We start from the raw sequence: 22274 nt of genomic DNA, 5'->3' as shown, positions 1-22274 counted from the left end.
ACTCAGACATGTATAATTTGAAAATGTTCATTATTTAACTTCAACAAATCTTCACTGGGAGAGATCATTTACATACCTAGTCCTTACGCTGAGTTTGGAGGGCAAGAGCTGACGACTTTTATTCACATTCATTAGTACTCTATAAGAATCTATGTATGCCTGGCTTTCCTGCCCAGTGTCCTTTTGGGAAGACCATATTTCCTGTCTGTGAATGAATTAGAAAGATATTTGTTATTTCTGGTGTGTAGGCATCTTCTGATGGAATCCAGGTTAGGAATGGCAGACACCAAACTATGATCTTCAACAGTGAATTCTCAATATATTAAGAAAAACCCATTTAAGTTTTCCCTTCAAAATCTGGAGAGCCAGTAACAAGAAAAGGATGTTCACTCTCATCATTTTTACAATGTACTGGATGGTCGAGCCAGGGCAGTTAGGCAAGAAAAAGAAATAAAAAGCATTCAGATTGGAAAGAAAGTAAAACTATCTCTATTTGCAGATGACATAAACTTACATATAAAATTCAGAGAGTTTTGCAAGGCATCCTTTTGGGCCCAGAAAACCAAAAAGAATTTCTGTCTCCCTCCCACACTCCCTAGAACAGTGATTCTCAAACTTTAGTGTACAAAAGAGAGCTGTTAATCTTCCAACTATGCCCAGCTTCCAGAGACTGTGTTATCTGATGTACTGGGCTGGAAAATTTCATTTTAAGAAGCACTCCTAAGAAATCCAATGCAGGTGAATTTTAGATAACTTTGTAAAATGCAAAACAAAATCTTTCAAAATTGTTTAGCTCAATGATTTAGAGTATAATGCCTAGAACTTTATTGCCTGGGTTTGATTCTTGACTCTTCTACTTGCTAGCTGTGTGACCTTGAGTATGGCACTTACCTTTACTGTGCCTCAGTTTCTCCAAATGTAGAATGGGGTTAATGATAGTGCACCTGCCTCACAGGTTTACTGCAAGCATTAAATACAATAATGTCTGTGAAACGGTTAGACTAAAAATTGTTCTAATTGTTCTTACTGTCACTTATTTGCTATAGGGGAACTACCTGATTATCCCTGGAAGCTATACCTTGCCTGTAGACACTATAGCAAAATGCAATGACTCTAATAAATGTAGGAAAACCACATGAACTCTGTTTATGCTCTTCTCTACTGACCTTCACATGCCCCCTCTGAAAAGCTACGGCAAAGAGATACATTCTGTTAGAAATCAAATGAAAACATGGGTCAGCCAATCCTTCCACAGTTCAAATCCCTCTCTGCCTTAACGATCATGGCTAATCTGCAGTGTGATTATCATATTTGGCATATTACCAGAGGTTTCTTTTTTCCATTATTTTGATTTATGCCATTAGTGAATCTGGTTTTCCATGTTCTGTTTTGATTTTGTTTTACAGCACATTTCACCAAGAGTTCTCTTCCAAATGCAAACATGAGGACTAATGCTCCATTTATGACTCATAAAATGTACTACTCCATTCCCCCCATTCACTAGCATGATAGCAAATCTTTAACAGATTGCCTTGCGCATAGGGAGGCAGCTGCCGGTGCTCACATAAATAATTTATTCTGATCAACACTTGCTCAAATTAATGGAAATGATAATGTACAGAAAGTGTTTTCCTGTGTTTCCAAGTCTAGTCCCCAAGGCAACATTATTTGTATTCCTAGATATGCAGGAAACTGACCTGATGGTTCCCAGTTCAAAAATCACAGGTAGAGGCCTTGTTTTCGGAATTTCCTTACTCAGCTAAGAACAGAGTTTTCTTACAGTGTAAGGTCTATTACATACTAGTTATTGAGAAGTGACAGCGTGCTGGCAGCCCTCACAGCCCTCCCTCGCTCTTGGTGCCTCCTCGGCCTCGGCGCCCACTCTGGGCGCACTGGAAGAGCCCTTCAGCCCACCACTGCACTGTGGGAGCCCCTTTCTGGGCTGGCCAAGGCCAGAGCCAGCTCCCTCAGCTTGCGGGGAGGTGTGGAGGGAGAGGCGCGGGTGGGAACCCGGGCTGTGCGCGGCACTTGCGGGCCAGCGTGAGTTCTGGGTGAGCATGGGCTGGGCAGTCCCCGTACTCGGAGTGGCCAGCCGGCCCCGCTGGCCCCGGGCAGTGAGGGGCTTAGCATCTGGGCCAGCAGCTGCTGTGCTCGACTTCTCCCCGGGCCTTAGCTGCCTCCCCGCAGAGCAGGGCTCGGGACCTGCAGCCCACCATGCCTGAGCCTCCCCCGCCCCCTCCTCTGTGGGCTCCTGTGCGGCCCAGCCTCCCTGACAAGTGCTGCCCCCTGCTCCACGGTGCCCAGTCCCATCGACCACCCAAGGGCTGAGGAGTGCGGGCAAAGGGCACGGGACTGGCAGGCAGCTCCACCTGCAGCCCTGGTGCAGGATCCACTGGCTGAAGCCAGCTGGGCTCCTGACTCTGGTGGGCACTTGGAGAACCTTTATGTCTAGCTAAGGGATTGTAAATACACCAATCGGCACTCTGTATCTAGCTCAAGGTTTGTAAACACACCAATCAGCACCCTGTGTCTAGCTCAGGGTTTGTGAATGCACCAATCGACACTCTGTATCTAGCTACTCTGGTGGGGACTTGGAGAACCTTTGTGTGGACACTCTGCATCTAGCTAATCTAGTGGGGAAGAGGAGAACCTTTGTGTCTAGCTCAGGGGTTGTAAACGCACCAATCAGCACCCTGTCAAAACAGACCACTTGGCTCTCTGTAAAATGGACCAATCAGCAGGATGTGGGTGGGGCCAGATAAGAGAATAAAAGCAGGCTGCCTAGCCAGTGTGGCAACCCACTGGGGTCCCCTTCCACACTGTGGAAGCTTTGTTCTTTCGCTCTTTGCAATAAATCTTGCTGCTGCTCACTCTTTGGGTCCACACTGCCTTTATAAGCTGTAACACTCACTGCAAAGGTCTGCAGCTTCACTCCTGAAGCTAGCGAGACCATGGACCCACCGCAGGAACAAACAACTCCAGACGCGCCGCCTTAAGAGCTGTAACACTCACTGCGAAGGTCCACAGCTTCACTCCTGAGCCAGCGAGACCACGAACCCCACTAGAAGGAAGAAACTCCAAACACATCCGAACTTCAGAAGGAACAAACTCCGGACATGCCACCTTTAAGAACTGTAACACTCACCGCGAGGGTCTGCGGCTTCATTCTTGAAGTCAGTGAGACCAAGAACCCACCAATTCCGGACGCAATATTGTTCATACTTTAGTGACAAGAGGGCAGAAATAGCTCTTATTGTATAATGCTGCTGTAATTTTTCTAAATCAGCCAACAACTAGGGTTTCCTGAAGTAGCAAAAACCTTAAAAAAAAAAAAAAGGATGAAGCATTTCAGAGAGAATGAATCGGAGTGGGCTGGTGATTCATGCATCCTCAGGAAGAGAGTTGGACAGGACCTCTTAAACATCTTTCAACCCTGTATTTTGTTTTTCTACAATTCTACTCAAACACCAATTTATACTCAAATATTAGTTGCACCTCAGAAAGAAACAAGTTGTTTTACCCTCTCCTGCCCCCACAATTCCCCAGTGTTTTGGCTTTAAACTTTCCTCTAGAAAACTGATCAAACATGAACACAAGTTAAATTTAAGCCACTTTATTCATGTAATTCTTTGAAGCCCATAACAGTTATAGAGTGCATTTGGGTAGCATTAAAGAAAAACTCCTCCGGCTGGGTGCGGTGGCTCACGCCTGTCGTCACAGCACTTTGGGAGGCCGAGGTTTGGCAGATCACAAGGTCAGATCGAGACCATCCTGGCTAACACAGTAAAACCCCGTCTCTACTAATAATACAAAAAAAAAAATTAGCCGGGCGTGGTGGCGGGTGCCTGTAATCCCAGCTACTCGGGAGGCTGAGGCAGGAGAAAGGCGTGAACCCTGGAGGCAGAGCTTGCAGTGAGCCGAGATCGCGTCACTGCACTCCAGCCTGAGCAACAGAGCGAGACTCAGTCTCAAAAAAAAAGAAAAAAGAAAAAAGAAAAAAAAAAAAGAAAAAGTCCAAAGCAAATATATCTCTGGAGTTCAAGTCAGCATTTCATCTAGAGTGTAAGACAACACTATTTATTCCTTGTAGTGACAAGAAAGGATATATCTTCGACCTTAAATGACCTATTCTTGATCCCTGATAAACATGAAAGGCTGGCAGCTAGGTATTTGTGTGCTAAACTCCACCCCCTCATCCACATACCTTGTTTGGAGGAACTCAGAAGCACTTCCTGTTTGGGATCATGACTCAAGGCCAGAAATTGCTCCTCAGGCAGAGTTAGAGCAACAATATCTGCTAGTGGGACTGGCTCCTCCTAAAAGTCTTCTTTGAATCCCTCCACCCCCATTCTTCAAAGCCCAGATACTTAGAAACAAAACCTAGGAAGAGAGCAGCAGGAAAGCTGAGGGTCATCGTTAGAGGCAAAGCTCTTCCGTGTACCATGTATTGCCATTCCAGCTCACCTCCCTGCAGACCATTTCTGGGTCCTTGGCTTCCCTTCTCTCGCACAGATAATGTCCTGGGGGCAGGAGGAGTGTATCAAACACAGGATTACAGTTCTTTGAAGTAGTGACATCCGTTACAGATCTAAAGTCAAGTTTACAGGGCTGTCAGTAAGGGAAAAGGAACTTTGTGAGCTGAACTTTCTAAAATTAATCCACTTAAAAGCTACATAGCAATAGAGGCATAAGCAGGAGATACCCACTCCATCTTGAAGGAGACTTTTCCCAGTTTGCAAAATTACCTGGTTAATTAATTCAGGCATCATAATAATTGAACTAATTTAAAGCCAGAATATCCATCATGGAACAGAAATAGATCTGCTGTTTTTATCAAGGTAATTACCAGGACAATTGCCAGACCTCCTCTTAGTTTTGCTCCATGAAAGCCAAGCCAAGCCTGCTGGTTTACATACACTTTTACATATACACATGCCCTTGTATTAATAAATGAGAGTCCTCTGAGGACAATATTCACAGTCAGAAACTTCCCTCCCAGAAATAAGAATAGGAAAGAAAGCAAAGGCTGTGTTCTCAATCCAGGCCATGGATTTTGTATAAATGAATGGAAACCTAATTTAAAAATCTATGTCCTTTTTGTGCCTACCTTCAGTGAGTTTCTAGAAATTATAATAAAACCCATTTATTGTCAAATAACAAAACAGTACATTGATGAGTGAAAGTTAAGACAGTTGTACAATTTCAAGCTACTTCCAAGGAGGATGGAAGTTTGGCACATTCCCTCAGGATTTGTGACGCTGTTATTGCCTCTTCCAATATGACTCTTCATCCACATGAGCCTGAAGGAGTGGGGCTATTAGAGCTCCTTAACAGGCAGCCTTCTTTTACACCTGGCTGGTGAGCTGGCCTGAGACACCTCCAATATGTCTCTACTGTGAGTCACTATCCATAAAATCAGTGAGTCATTGACCACTTTAGAAAGAAACCCCACAGAGTTTTCTTCAAAGCAAGGGCCTCAAACTCAAATATCTACAGGGGCCAGGTAGGTAATGCATAGCAATGAGGATGAATGAGATAATTGGAAATCATGAACACTAGTTACTTCTGCAGTCTCTCCGTAACTCCAGCCAATCTTTGCATTGAGAGTTTATGGGTCCCATTTTGCCACATTTTCTCATTTCTAAGAGATTACAGAATTCTGCTTTCTTGTTGTTTGCTGATTTATAAATGTTTGCAATAAATTTGATTTTGCAAAATGCTATGCTAGGAGGTCAAAACACATCTGTGAGAATAATCACCAATTTGTCATCTGTGGTTTTTAGTATCCTCTCTGCACACATAAACAAACATGAGCACACACATGTGTGCATACCCACCCACACACAAACAACCATCAGCCTCAAAAATGATGGATTCTGGGAGATGAATTTGTCAAACTTCAATCATCCTTGGAAGTAGCTTGAAATATTCCTCTCATTCCTTTATCAATTTGCTATTTTGTAGATATTTTCCAGTAAAAAGATTTTATTATAATTTGTAGAAACTCATGGTAATAAGAATATGGGACACACATTTTTAAATAAGATTTTTCTTTCATTTACTAAAATATAAAATCCAATAGAGAAAATTCTATGTAAAGACTAAAAAATCATACATATACCAAAAAATCGACATATTTCACCAAAAAGTGAATAATTAATGTTTTCTCCTCCAAAATTTTGTTTATTCTCCATAATTGCTAGAGTCAGAGAGTTTGAGTAATAGAGCCAGAAATGACACGCACAGAGGTCATTTTCCTCACCTGTGTGAGATAAGCAGTTAGCAGCAAACAGTTACCAGGGTGTGTCATCATAGCTCACTGCAGCCACAATCTCCCGGGCTCAAGTGATCCTCCTGCCTCAGCCTCATAAGTATCTGGAACTACAGGCATGTGCCACCAAACCCAGCTAATTTGTTTTTGATTTTAGTAGAGACAGGGTCTTGCTATATTGCCCAGGCTGCTCTCAAACTGCTGAGCTCAAGCAATACATCTGCTTTAGCCTCCCAAAGTGCTGGGATTACAGGTATAAACCACCACACCCAGTCCAGTTAAAGCCACCACACCCAATCCAGTTTGGGTTTTTTTTGTTTTTTTTGGTTTTTTTTTTGTTTTTTTTTGAGACAGAGTCTCACTCTTTTCACCCAGGCTGGAGTGCAGTGGCGCAATCCCGGCTCACTGCAACCTCTGCCTCCCGGGTTCAAGAGATTCTCCTACCTCAGCCTCCCAAGTAGCTGGGATTACAGGCGCCTGCCACCATGCCCAGCTAATTGTTGTGTTATTAGTAGAGATGGCATTTCACCGTGTTGGCCTGGCTGGTCTCAAACTCCTGACCTCGTGATCCACACGCCTTGGCCTCCAAAGTGCTGGGATTACAGACGTAAGCCACCACACCTGGCCAGCCTAGTTATTTATTTATTTATTTTTTAAAGGTATAGGCCAGGTGTGGTAGCTTATGCCTGTAATCCCAGCACTTTGGGAGGTCGAGGCGGGTGGATCACCTGAGGTCAAGAGTTTGAGACCAGCCTGGCCAACATGGTGAAACCTCGTCTCTACTAACAACACAAAAATTAGCCGAGCATGATGACGGGCACCTGTAATCCCAGCTACCTGGGAGGCTGAAGCAGGAGAATCTCTTGAACCCAGGGGGCAGAGGTTGCAGTGAGCTGAAATTGTGCCACTGGAAAAAAAAAAAAAAAGTATAAATGAGAAAAAAGTAGATGAGTTGGCATCCATATTATATATTACATTAAAACTTTTATGTCATACGTTAAAAAAACTGTCAAACCAAAGGAAGTTTTCAATCAAAAAAGCCGTTACTGAACCAGGTTATGAAAAAGAGATACTTAAGGTAAAACAGGGACTTCTGAGAACAGGCAAGTAGATTCTGTTCTGATGTTTAATCAGACATAAATATCTACAGAAAATTGTTCTTTAGAAAGAAAAATACATCTACTGTTCAAATACAAATTTATTGTGGATTAAGAATGTGTCATACACATACAAGAGATATTCCCTGATGTGTTTATTGTAGAGTTGGGCAGTCACTGTGCAATGATGGTCTCTTGTTCCCTGTCTCACAAACAGCAGACTTTATTTTCCTCTGGAGTTTGTTAAAAGGTTTTTCAGTGTTCTGAGAATTGGGAGTCATTATGGAATGCACAGGGAAAATACTTGCTTATTCAGAATAAGCTGAAAGTAAAGGGCTATTATTTCCTGTCTGAATCGTTCTAATGGGATGGGTCATCAGTTTCTTTCCTAAATGTTTATATTTAAAATGTTTTCCTTTTTCTCTCACTGAAAACTTCTGTTGCTTAAGAGCAGAGTAACTGTGTTTGCAAACTCCTGATGACCCTGTGTAAGCACCATGATTACAAACTCAAGGCTAGACTTCAATGCTATATGTTATATCACAAAATAGCTGCTAAAAATCAGAGACTGTTCAGAGTGATTTGGGGAGAGGTCGTTTTGTTTCCAAATTTACCATTGTTATTATTCTATGCATATCCACAAATCAGTTGGCCTTTCCAATTGTGAAGTAGTTACTATTAGCTGTATTTAGAGAATTGAGAACACACCTCTACTATATGGAGGTGGGCTTTGGAATCTGAAAGACTTGGAATCATGTCCTGCTTCTGCTCCTTAGTAGCTGAATGATCTTTAGCAAATCCTATAACCTCTCTGGGCCTTTGTTTTCCTATCTTCAAAATGGCATTCAGATCTGCTCTTCAGGGTTGTTGTGAGATTAAAAGAGAAAATTACTGTAAAGCATTAAGCACAGTGGTGAAAATTTAATAATAAATATGTTAGGACAAAAGCAGTTTCAGTTTGTCAGGATGTAAGCCACAGAAACAACTTTCCAAGAGAAGTCAATAAATAATCTTCAGAGAAAATTATTGAGTTTTTAAAGCTGGTCATTCCCATTTGCTTATTAAAAAAAATTGTTTGTGCTTACTAGGTTCAAGGAGAATATGTATGAGCAGGGAGGAACGGCACCTGGGAAGAAGAAGAGATTATTTTGCCTCTGACTTCATTTTTCTTTCATAGTCTTGACTCTGAAAACCATAGCAAAGCCCATCCTATAAAATTATCTTTCTCAATTCACATGATTTAGAGAATTTTAGAATTCAAATATATTTTTAAGAGTTTGTATTTAGAACTTCTATATTTTACAGATGAAGAAACAAGATGAAGTCAAGTAATCAAGTTAGAGTAAGATCAAACCATGAAGTCATTTATTATGTTCTTCCTGCTTCACATGACCCATGAGTTCTCTTTCTCTGAGTCAACTGGAAATACCCTTTATACATTGCATGTCTCTTCTACCAGAAGAAAACTTGCAAATTGCAAATGAAAAATCTCTACAATAGTTTGGGCTTTAGGCTTTTCCATGGCCTTTTTCCTTCTGCTTTTTTCCACTCTGTTTTTTCCTCCAGAGGTTTTCATTTCTACCTAGACTACATGGCTTTCTTCACCTGTTAATCTGTTGCCTAATAAACAAACCCAGTTGACCCTGAGCCAATGGCTTTTTTCTTTCCTTCCTTTCTTCCATCCTTTCTTCCTTCTGTCCTTCTTCCTTCCTTATTTCCATGTGGTTTCCTAAGACACTAGACTTAGACCTAGTATTCCTAGATTGACCAAAGGTCCCTGGTGTCCAATTGTGGAAAATGTCGGAAGGAGTTCTAGGCGTGGTAGGCATCTCAGCAGGACTTGATGTAGACAGAGACCAGTGAGTAGCAGGATTTGCCTAGTGCCTCAGTTAAAGATTCTGCACCCTTGGCGTAAAACTGAAGAAGGTGGGGAATCCCAAGAATCATTGAGATTAAAACTCCCAACAGTCTATATTGGAGTCAAAATTAAATAGAAAGAAAAAAATAGAGGGGAAGGTAGGAAGGAAAAAAGGAAAAAGGAACGCAATATTTCTTACATACTTAAGCTGTGGGCTGACATTCATGAACACTAAGCTTTATTTACACAGTGATGTAGTAATGATATTTTCTTTATACATCATAAGAAAGATAGTTTTCATTCATAGCTACAGAGTAATTATTCTCAGACCAAGTAAAAATTTGATAGCTACCATTACTGAGCATCCGCTAGGAACTTTATCTATCTATATATATATGTCTATCTACCTATCTATCTATCTATATATTTTTTTTGTTTGTTTGTTTGTTTTTTTGTTTGTTTTTTTGAGATGGAGTCTTGCTCTGTAGCCCAGGCTGGAGCGCAGTGGTGCGATCTCAGCTCACTGCAACCTCCAGCTCCCGGGTTCACGCCATTCTCCTGCCTCAGCCTCCCAAGTAGCTGGGACTACAGGCGCCCGCCACCATGCCCAGCTAATTTTTTTGTATTTTTAGTAGAGATGGGGTTTCACCATGTTAGCCAGGATAGTCTCGATCTCCTGACCTCATGATCCACCTGCCTCAGCCTCCCAAAGTGCTGGGATTACAGGCGTGAGCAACTGCACCCGGTCTATCTACATTATTTTATTTTATCTCATCATCACGATGACTTTATAATCTTGGTTTTGTTATCCTTATTCTAGAGATGAAAACAACAGGCTCAGAAAGTTCAAGTAATTTGCCCAAGATTACACAGACAGTAAGTGACAGAACGGGTATTAGGAACCATGTGTCAAACACCACACCTATGTTCTGTCTCCTAATCTGCCCTGTGGCCTGGGACTGTGCACTAGTCAAGGCACAGTGACTAGAAATCTTATCGAAAGTTGGGATATTTCGGTTTAACTCAATACTTATTCTCATTGTTCTCCCGGCTTTCCCAAAGATTGACTTTCATGCACCTTTTATTCACATTTGTGTCTCCTATTGAGCAAATTCACTAACTAACCTTGGCCAAAATCCCCTTTCAACTCTTGGCCTCCTGTCAACACACTTCTATCATTTGACACCCCCATCTTCACATCCCTCATCCTCATCCATCCCCATCCCCTACTCTGACCATCCTGGCTCTGCTTTTGTTATGCCTGTCTGACACTGAGTTGATAGGGCCACTGTGTGACTCAAAGGAAATAGTAAGTGTCAAGGCAGCCATTCAGAGAAGATTAAGAGGCTACAGGCTGCAGTAAACTGGGAAGTTCTGGAGAAGGAAGTTTGATGGGAAGAGATCATTAGATTAAGTGGAAAAGAGGAAGAAGACCATTATTTTTGGAAAGAAGTGGGTAAAAAACACTGGAAAATAAAAATGCAGATATTAAGTAGTCCACACTGGGAGAAGAAGATAATTGATCTTGATTATAGAAGGAGATTACTTTGGAAAAGTTAGTGGATGGCTTGAATTTTTTTTTTTTTTTTTTTTGAGACAGAGTCTCCAACTGCCGCCCAAGGTTGGAGTGCAACGGCGTGATCTCGGCTCACTGCAACCTCAGACTCCCAGGGCTTGAATGTTTTAAAAGTTAAATTTACCTCAAATGTTGTATAGTATGTTTAGGAATAGAAAAGAATGAAGGCAAAAAAAAAAAAAAAAAAAACAATAATTGTCACTGCAAAATAGACAGGATCCAAAATGACCCCATGGATCTAAGCTATAATAACTAAGACAATGACAATAACCACTAAAAGACACAGGAAATTCAAGAGGCAGACACTGGTTACAGACAAAGAACATGACTTTTCATTTAGCCATGATGCGCCTGGGGTAATTTGGTAATGTTCCAGTGAAACTACCATGCAAGAAGTTAGAATTGCATGACCAGAATTGGTAAAATTGGTCTAGGTGAAATTATCCATACAAAGGCAAGCTTTATTTCCATAAAAACAGATGAATTACCCAAAGGAATAGCAAAGACAAGATCAGAATTTATCAACACAACTATGGCTGCATTTATAGCCACAACAATTTGTGTGTGTGTATGTGTGAGAGCCAAAGTTTTATGTGTTCAGTTATTGCATTTGAAGGACTCTTTGATAACATCCTTGGCTGAGACTCCTTGCCATAGTCCTTAACTTCTACACAGTTGCAACCAACCACTTGAAGGGGCTTCCTCTCTCTGTCAATTTTACAGAGGCTTACCCATTCCCCTAGTTTCTTTTCTTTTCTTTTTTTTTTTTTTTTTTTTTGAGACAGCATCTTGCTCTGTTGCCAGGCCGGAGTGCAGTGGCACAATCTTGGTTCACTGCAACCTCCACCTTCCGGGTTCAAGTGATTCCGCTGCCTCAGCCTCCTGAGTAGCTGGCACTACAGGCATGCATGACCACACCCGGCTAATTTTTTGTATTTTAGTAAAGACGGGGTTTCACCATGTTGGCCAGGGTGGTCTCAATCTCCTGACCTCACGATTCGCCTGCCTCAGCCTCCCAAAGTGCTGGGATTACAGGCGTGAGCCACTGCGCCCGGCATTCCCCTGGTTTCTTATTGTCATCAACCTTAATTGGGTTCATTTGCTGTTCAGTACAAAGGGCCTCCACCAACTTGACATGCATAGACTCATCACAGTTGGATGTAAGCAGACAAAGATGGGCTTGGCACTTGTCTAAGGCTTTGGCAGCTTCATGAATTCCACATGCTAGGCCACCATGGATGAGGGCAGTTTTCAGCACCTCTTGTAAAGCAGTATTAACGTCCATTACACCTCCAGCAATCCACAGCTATGGCGGTGGATTACAGGTGAAGTCAAATCTTGAATGCACTGGAGCCTCCACCTCCATGTGACTCAGTGGCAAGGTAAGAAGCCACGATTATTTATTGATGATTTATATATTCCGGAGATCAGAGTAGATAAAATTAATGTTTTCATTTCTAGAACAGACAAGCACATTTGATTATTTTTTTAAAAACTTAAAAAAATTATTAATTATGGTAAAATGCACATATAAAATTTGCCATCTTAACCATTTTTAAGTGCACAGTTCAGTGGTATAAAGTACATACAAACATCACCAACATCCATCTCCAGGAGGCAATTCATCTTGCAAAATTGAAACTCTATACCAATTAAATAACTCTCGATTCCTTCCTCACGTCCCTCCATCCATAGCAACCCCCATTCTATTTTTTCTTTCTTTCTCTTTCTTTCTTTCTTTTTTTTTTTTTTTTTTTTTTTTGAGGTGGAGATTCCCTCTATCGCCCATGCTGGAGTGCAGTGGCTCGATCTTGGCTCACTGCAACCTCTGCCTCCTGGGTTCAAGCAATTATCCTGCCTCAGCCTCCCAAATAGCTGGGATTATAGGTGCGTGCCACCATGCCCGGCTGATTTTTTGTATTTTTAGTAGAGACGAGGTTTTGCTATGTTGGCCAGGCTGGTCTCGAACTCCTGACCTCAGGTGATCCACCCGCTTCGGCCTCCCACAGTGCTGAGATTACAGGCGTGAGCCACTGTGCCTGGCCCCACAATCCAGTTTTAGAACATGTTCATCACCTCAAAAACATATCTTTGTCAATTTATGGTCATCCCTTGCTACCATCCCAGCCCCAGGTCATAACTGATCTGTCTACTTCTCCAAAGATTTGCCTGCACTCAATCAAATTTTACAAGTTATTTTTAAACTATCTTTTTAAAAAACTAGTATTTCGTAGAATTGTAAGGGGAAAAGTATGTCTCATAATCTCCCATCAGTTTTTGTGTGTTTTTAACAAATCTCTGTTCACAGATCCATCATTTCAGCATCATGTTTTATTTTTATTTTAGTCTTTGTCAAAAGCAAATTTGAAAACTGATCGTGTTGGTAAATGACACACTTAAATATGTTATTAGAATGTTATTTATTCCTTAGAGTTGTATCTCTTATCACTGACTAATTTCCTTCTAAAATAAGGCATGACATTTCCAGTAAGGCACCCAGGTGAGTTATGTGCCTGTCCTAATCAACAGCCACCTGTCATGATCTAAACAGGTTTCCAGGTTGTTTATATTCTTTCTTCCTCCCTCCCTAACCCAGGTCTGAACCTCTTACTGTTCAGTGCTGATCACATGTACTTCGCACACACTACCACCTGTACTGAGTGGAATTCAGAAGCCTCAACTGAGCCTTAAATACACTGTAAGTGAATTCCTTAAGGCTTTGGCATGTGGAGGCCCACACCCATGGTTTCACACTGGGTTCCTTCCAAAGCAAGGTCTAAAAAAGAACAATGTGAAAGGTGAAATACACACACGCACACACAGAAATTTTAAAAAATAAGAAAGTGTTTTGTTAGGTCTTGATAAACAATGTCTCTGATACCCAAGTACCTGAAACAATATAAAGACAGATTTTATCCCTGATTTTCTGAGGTGATGAGGTCAAATTCTGAGCTATAGGTTTACTAAATAGGTCAACTTCAGATTAAGAGCTTTGTGTTCAGCTAGTCCACGTGACGTGTATATGCTTTAGTGAGTTTCAGTTGAGGATGATGCCTTTAATAGAGTGAAACCACTTAATTTTAGTGTTAAGATTAAGACTTGAATCATACCATGCCAAAGCAAGATAACAATGTAGGAAGGTATTATTACAGAGCAGGTTATGTTTGTGGCTTGACAATGTACCCCACACCCCTATCATCTCTGTGTGTTCAACTCAAAGGATGCTAAGTAAGGAATGAACACATTTGTCTAGAAACCAAGGAGTCTCTAGGAAAATAAAATGCTCAACCCCCAACTCTAATGAGTTTCACCATCTTAAATGGTCTCGACTGAGATCAGTGGACAGGGAAGGGCCCCAAGGATATGCTCCCGAAGGAGGAACCAACCCATTGTAAGAGAGGGGTCAATGAGTCAGTAGTCTGGTCTCACCACAATTACCTAAATAATTCCCAGGAGAGTTCTGGACACAGTGTGTAACTGAGATAAACTGGCCTGGGTTCTCTGGCACTATGGTTATGCTTTGATGAGGAGCTATGCCTGTTAATATGACAAACAATATTATTGAGTTCCAGGCATAAAATGATAGGAGCAATCATAGCCAAGTATAACCCTATGGGGAGATTTCGCTACCTCCCTCCCCTCCACACTGATCCTGAGGAATCACTGCCAAACCATCGCAGTGACAGGATATCAGGAGGCTGTAAAGCCCTGTGAGTTTGGCTTCTTCAGTTTTCTCTCTGTGAGGCCCTTGGCAGCAAACTTGGCAATGTTTCCTCTCTGGACTGTCTACCAGGACATTTTTTTTTAAGAAGAGCTAAAAACAATTTATAAAGGTTGAACATTATGACACAGGTTTTCTTTATGTTTAGGTCATAACTAGAAAGGAAACTCTACGTTTTGCAAAAGAGCAATTAACAATAGCACAAATTCTTATTCTATGCATCTTCGAGTAGCAGAGCGACCTGCAGGTGATAATTTAACTTGTATTGGAATTTTTGCTATATATTAAAAAGTCTCCTATCCATGGAGTGGATAACTTGTTAAAAAGGAATAAAACCTATTCTACCCCCAACCCCAAGAACAGGCAGTGGACCGAGTCTTGTGTTTCTAAAGCTCAAGCCCTTCTAATGGCCCTTTAAGTTTCACTGTGGGAAGAAAGAACAGTGGATACCATTTCTATTTTAGAAGGATGAAGAAGGAAAGAAACCCAGACCTTGAGGAAATTCTAGAATTCACAAAAGGAATAGTGATTGTCCTTTCTGAGACAGGGAGATGCCTGGACGTGCTTTGGTTTGGTGAATGAAAATAGAGGGGCATGGCTGTGCAGAGGGTTCTGAATTGTCAGAGAGCAAGTTGTATTATGTTTTTATGCCACTCTCCTTCAAAGTCCATGCTATTCAGCAGCAAACTGTATAAGTTGACATGTTGCTAATCCCTAATGCCACAGGGCCAGAGGTACAATAGAAAATCTGTGACCCCAGCAGATCCCAGACAGTGAAAGCAGCAGTGAACAGGGATTCACCAGGGCCCCTAGTCACTTGAGAATGGATCCTGGCACACTATGTGAGGGTACACAAGCCCCTAGGAATCCAAATAACCCAGGCGAAGGGGTTGGGAGGTCAGGAGTGTGATCATGCAATTTCCTTAATTCTGCAGGTAGAGCCTAGAGCCATTTCCATTTTAATCTGAAAGTAAGAAATATGCCATGCTGTTCATCACAGAGTGCAAAACACCTCCTACTTGTTATATAGTTGGTTCCCCCCCACCCCGTTTTTTCTTTTTTGGCTTCTAACACACTGAGCACACATACTTATTATATAAACCATAATGTTCATAATTGGGGTTTCACAAATATGTTGATTTTTTTTCATCAATTATTTATTCAGTCAGCATCTAATAAAGAGAAACAGACAAACTACTGGGGCCCACCTACCCTGGAGTAGGTACTTAACATAATGAAGTCAGTTAAATTCTGCATTTGAGACATTAACAGTGAGCTATGGCAACACAGCATAGTGAAGGCCTAACCCAGGCAGGAGCTTCCTAAAAGAGGTAACATTTGACATGAATCCTGTTGCATGTGAAAGAGTTTACTCTTTCTTTCATATCCAGTCTTTCAGTGAAGACACCACCAGCCAATGCAAGTCTCTACCAGAAGCATATCTGTGAATTCCCCTTCCCCTTATTCAGACAGGCACCATCTTGATCTCATCTTTCCTAGCTCTTCAAAGCTCTTTTGACCCCATTTATTTCAAGTGCCACATTAAGGTAAGAGTTTCAGCTGGGACTGGAATTTCTTACTCAAGGCAGCAACACATTCATCGCCTTTAGTTCTTCTATCTCTTCCCAATTTCATGTACCTGCCTCCACCTCCCACAGAGTTAACCAGCCAGATCCGCAGTGCTGGATCTCTTGAGCGAAACAGAAGAATCAAACATTTGTAGGTAGAGAAAGGATCTGATAGGAAATACTTGTGGGTCTATCACATTCCTGGAACCCATTCATTCTACCCTTTTTTATTATGACTGCTAAACAGTCACACTTTAACTCAACCCATATTCATTGAATATTCCTGGTAGATACTTTGGGCAGTGAAAGATGAGAAAGCTGTGAGCTATTAGAGTATAGTGGCTTAGAACATAGGCTCTGAAGCCAGGTTTAGGTTTAAATTCTAGATTATCCAACCCAGAGACTCTCACGTTTCCCGCCAACCTCCTTCCTCCAAACCAAGAAGGATGGGTCACTATACCTCTGTTTAGGAGCTGCTACTTCTAATAAGAATGTAACATACTTCTAACAGTGAAAAAATATATTACGAACTGCTAAGATGATTCACATAAAAGGCCCAATACATGCCTGGCACATTGTAAGTATAAACAAATGACTGCTTTAGGTAAAGGAAATATAAATAGAAAATGTGGGTGTGTAGCTGCTTTTTCCTGTCTGGGATTTACTGGCTAGTATGAGTGTCATACACATGTTATACTAGTTACACACATTTAAGACTCATGTCTTCTTCATCCTTATGCAAAAACACTTTACTACAATACCAGTTAATGATTTCTCATTTATAAAACTGTTCCAAGTCTTGTACATCCCAAAAAGTTAATTTTCCTCTATTTTTTCCTTCTAAATTCCCCCAAGTTATTAATTTTCAATATGAAGGTGCCATAATTAAATTTTTTCTTAAAGAAGAAATAAATCTCTTTAGTCATGAGAACAGAGCTCAGTCCACATCAGAGGCAGTTATTGTGAATTTCTCCCTAAATTATTCAAACTGAGCATATGTCCAATTCAAACTGCTTTCACTCAAAAATGAAATCCTTACAGGACGATAGAGAGTAAACATGAGAAGTATACCCCTGCTATTTTTTGCCTCCCCTACAAATTGTTTCCATCCATGTCTGAAGTGCCAGTCTGTTTTCATGAATTTTAATTAAAACTGGCACCAGATTGCTGCTGGGGATAAGGGTTGGACTGGGAGGGAATGGAGGCATTTTGACATCTGCCGAACTCCGGATAAGCTGTGAGGTTTGCACTTGAGATTGGCTTCCTGAATGCATGGAGGAAGCTAGTGAGAGACCAGACTTTCTGGCCAGTCTAGTAGCAGACATCAACCTCTGAGGTTTTCTCGATGGACAAATACAAAAGGCATAACTTCTGCAGTATGCTGAAATTGACGGAGAAAAAAGAGAACTACTAGAATCAGATACGAACTTGATGTAATGAAGAAATCCTATGACGTAGTGAAGAAGAATTGAAGACAGCTTTGGCCAATGCCAGTGGTACTGTTAAAGACTATGGTTGTTCCAAGACAGGAAAAATCTTGAAGGGATGTGACCTTTGAGATGTGAAATTACGTATCTCTTTTGGCCAGAAAAGACATAGAGGAGGCATCTGATTTAGCAAAACTTGTAGTATGAAAGTTGCCTCTTTGCAGCTCAACAAATACCAAATACATTTACATTGTTGGGGCAGAATAGAATTTTTTCTTAAAAGAATTCACTTCTTGCTCTGACATAAAGTAAACAAAGTCAATATCATTAAAGTCAATCCTCCCTTGACACCAGGAAAGCTGTGCCATCCCCAAACACACCCAGCATCTGTGAAATCTGTAATCATACAATGATTTCCCCAGAACAAAAGCAAATAGACAGTAGCAAGGGTGTTAGTTAGCTAGATGGCTATGGAAGGTACTGCACAAGGCAAATTTAATCAATAATAGCTCTAGTATTTAAATAGCCAGAAATAAGGATAAACAATATGAATGTGGAAAATGTAAATATACAAGCAAGCATGTGCCAATATGAAATATGCATGGCTACAGAGGTGCATGTAGAGGAGTAATGGTGATTTGTGTCACTCTGCCCAGGCCTTCAGCAGGTCAAGGGGAGTTCAGTCAAAGGAAAGGTCAGGCAGCAATAAATCCAAGATATCCCAGTAGGAAGGTTGCATCCATACATCATTGTATAAATCAGTGGCTTCTAAATTTTTTGACCTATCCACCCATAAGTAAAACAAAATTTAAGCATACACTTTCAATTTGTGTGTGTGTGTGTGTGTATATATATGTGTGTGTGTGTATATATATGTGTATATGTATATATATGTGTGTATATATGTGTATATGTATATATATGTGTGTATATGTGTGTGTATATATACACATATATACACACATATATGTGTATATATACACATATATACACACATACTATACATAGTATATACGTGTGTACTATTATATGATAGTATATGCATGTACTATTATACTAGCATATAATATAGATAAAAATATACAAATAGACAATTTTTAAACTTTTATTTCAGGTTTGAGGATACATATAAAGGCTTGTTACATATATAAACACGTGTCATGGGGGTTTATTGTACACATTATTTCATCACCCAGATATTAAGTCCAGTACCCAGTAGTTGTCGTTTCTGCTCCTCTCTTTCCTCCCACCCTACTCCTCAAGTAGACCCCAGTGTCTGTTGTTTCCTTCTTTGTGTTCATAGGTTTTTATCATTTAGCTCCCATTTATAAGTGAGAACATGTGACATTTGGTTTTCTGTTCCAAAATAGACATTTTTAAAGGATGAAATCAAGATAACCCAGTGGTTTGTCTTACTTCTATCTTATTAATTTACAAAGACATCTTTCTGTTTTCACTTTTAAAAATCATTAAGACTACTAAAATGTGTAAACAGTGTGATTTAATATACTTAATTATGTTTTAAAATCTTTGTGATTCAGTCTGGCATTATGTTTATTGTTTCTGGATTTAATGTTAATGATTGTCATAACAAAAAAGTTAATTCCTAATGATACAAGGATGTGATAAAAAAAGGACCTTATTATCTTGCCTACTAAATCATGGTACTTATTTTTAATGTAATCCTCCAATTATGCAAAAGTTTTTGTTTAAAGTTGACACAGTATTCAACTAGGGTGAGGTCTACAGTGATAGAGGTAGTAAATCCATATTTCATAATTCTCTTGATCATTTCAAAATTCATTAGAATGTATAAATTCATCTTTTACCTCTTCTTTGGCTGCTGAATAACTAGTTCCATAGGATTAAGGGAACTTTCAACTCTGCCACTTTTTTCCATTATCAACCAGTGCATTAATTATTATCTTCAATCTTAGACACTTTTGCAGGAATCTTTTATATCTGTCTATTTTGTGAAGTCAGTAATGAAATCCCTAAATCCACTTAGCCAGGTATATGCAAATTCCAGTAAGTGTTAACACAATGAAATCAAGCAAGAGAGAACTCTAGAGCCAATTCTTTGGGGTTGGATTCACAGACTACTGCCAATCTGTGTATTAAATATTAGTAAAGCTTAATTTCTTCTCTCTACATATTAATGTAAAACCATAAATTATAATATCTTTCTCCACACATCAATGAATGGTCTTCTTCACACCCTGGTGAGCATGTCCTCCACTTGAATGTCTCTCCATAAAAAGCCTGTCTTCTTTCTCCCTGCAGAGTAGGTGAATGTGTGTTTTATGGCCCATGGAGTAGTTCTGGGGGTGGGGTTACAGGTTAACAATTGCTTAACATTTCCCATGATTCTGGATTCTGAATTAATTTCTTCTGTGGAGAGTCCAACCAAGAAATATCATCATTCATTCATTCCATAGATAATGTGCATGGCTGTGTTTCAATAAAACTTTATTTATGAAAATAGGTAGTCAGAAGGATTTGACTTGTGACCCAGAGTTTGCCGATTCCTCGTCTAGACAATTGGTTTACTTCCCCTATCTGATTTGACTATGGTGATATGGGTCTATGAAATTTTACTTATCTGACTCTTGAGTCATACTGTTTTCTTTTATTTGAATAAGAAAGAAAATTTGGAAAAGCTAGTCCGTTTCTTGATGCATATGAGTTAATCCCTGACCAAATGAGTTAATCCCTTATTTCTTGTTCTTTTTTGAGACAGAGTTTCACTCTTGTTGCCCAGGCTGGAGTGCAATGGCATGTTCTCGGCTCACTGCAACCTCTGCCTCCCGAGTTCAAGCAATTCTCCTCCCTCAGCCTCCTGAGTAGTTGGGATTACAGTCATGCGCCACCACACCCAGCTAATTTTGTATTTTTAGTAGAGATGGGGTTTCTCCATGTTGGTCAGGCTGGTCTCAAGCTCCTGACCTCAGGTGATCCACCTGCCTTGGCCTCCCAAAGTGCTAGGATTACAGGAATGAGCCTCTGTCCCTGGCCTAGTCCTTTATTCCTTACAAAATTAATTTGACATAGAGTCAAAGGAATAACTTAAAGACATAACGTGACCTGTGAAAGAACAAAAGTCTCCTTGACCAATATCTTCTGGCTGGAAACTTCAAGATGAATCTTGTTTGTTTTTGTAGGTGACAACATGTATGTCAAATACTACAGGGGCAGGAGAAGCAGAATATGGCTTTCAGAAAGAGAGTTAACTTCAACTGTAGTAGGTAAAAAGCTACCTACTAATGACTACAATGTGCTACTGGCACATTGTATCATTCCCTTGTCAGTGTGTTCTAAGATATAGTCTACCTCAATTCTTATCCAGTGTTTCTCAAACTTGAGTGCCTATAGGCTTTACTTTGAAAGTAAGTTAAAATGCTGATTGTCTGTAGGTTTTCTGGGATTGGGATTCAGGGATCTGTCACCAAACACTTCTGGGGATTCTGATGGGGCCAGCCAAAAGAACACATACTTGCTGAAAAGAACAAAGTAAATTTCCTGAATTCAAAATCTCTGTAAGGCAGAACTGAAGATTAATGAAAATATGTCTGAAGCTCCTAAATCAGAACTTGGCAGATAGTACATGCTCATTAGATCTAAATGATTTTATAATTAATATTATTGTATACTTATTATGTTATACATAAAGAGAACTATATATTCCATCCTATGAAAACTGGAATCATTTAAATTGCAATTAGGTAAAAAAGGGAAGGGAGGAAATTAATAAATCTTCAATACCAAAAACGAATGCACTATAAGAGGGTCAGAAACTGCAAGAGTTAAAATGAAAGGTCATAAACTGCTGAATCATTAGGTAATCATTAAACCAAACTAGAGACAAGTAATGAAGGAAAGGGGGAAAACTCCTTAATAGCTATTTGCCCATATGTCAGAAAATTGAAGCAAAGATATGTTTATTATCTGAATCATCTGGGCCTTATCCACAGTTCTCTGTTTCTCTTTGCCTGAGTAAACCTGAATCTGAGGCTGTAAAATTGAGAAAGAATGGGACTTAGGTAAAAGGGAGATTTTCAAACTGTGATTGAAGTCAAAGAGCCATTTCAGTCTAACAAGATCATTGCTCTTCTCAATAAATCCCCAGAGATTGATGATTTTGCTTAGCCCCTGGCAAAGAATATCTTGAACTGTTTTCAGGCCAGGCCTGAAATGCATTCACTTGTTCATTCGTTCATTCAATCAATATTTAATGACGTGCCAAGTACTGTTCTAAGCACTTGGGATGCATAAGTGAACAAAACAGATAAAGATCCCTGCCCTCATAGAAATTACAAAGAAAGGCAGATAAGAAAAAATAAACACAATGAATAAATAAGCTATATAATATAAAAAGAAAAAGGAGCAGAGTATAGGAGAATGTGGGAGTGTAAGTCGTGGTCAAGGTAGCCCTCCGTGTGAAAGTGAGATTTTAGCAAAGACCTGAAAGGGTGAGGGAGCACAAGCTAGGCAAGCAGCTGTGGGCAACGGAGACTTCCTGGCAAAAGGAACAACCAAGGTCACAGGACCAGAGAGTGCAGGACTTATACTTATTCTTATTCTTATTATTTTTACATAAAGAGAGCCATATACAGTCTCACTGTCATCCAGGCTGGAGTGCAGTGGCGTGACCTAGGCTCACTGCGACCTCCGCCTCCTGGGTTCAAGTGATTCTCCTGTCTCAGCCTCCTAAGTAGCTGAGATTACAGGCTTGTACCACCATACTTGGCTAATTTTT

At 40.3% G+C, this 22274-nt stretch overlaps 1 pseudogene; it reads right to left on the bottom strand.

Moving 5' to 3' along the window:
- Positions 1-11399: 11399 nt before the first annotated feature.
- LOC112134884 (small ribosomal subunit protein eS12-like) lies at positions 11400-12093 on the bottom strand (annotated as a pseudogene).
- Between the last annotated feature and the right edge of the window lie 10181 nt (positions 12094-22274).

This window comes from Pongo abelii, chromosome 13 (genome assembly GCF_028885655.2).
Source record: "Pongo abelii isolate AG06213 chromosome 13, NHGRI_mPonAbe1-v2.0_pri, whole genome shotgun sequence".
Taxonomy (NCBI): domain Eukaryota; kingdom Metazoa; phylum Chordata; class Mammalia; order Primates; family Hominidae; genus Pongo; species Pongo abelii.
This window is presented reverse-complemented; position numbering and strand designations above follow the sequence as displayed.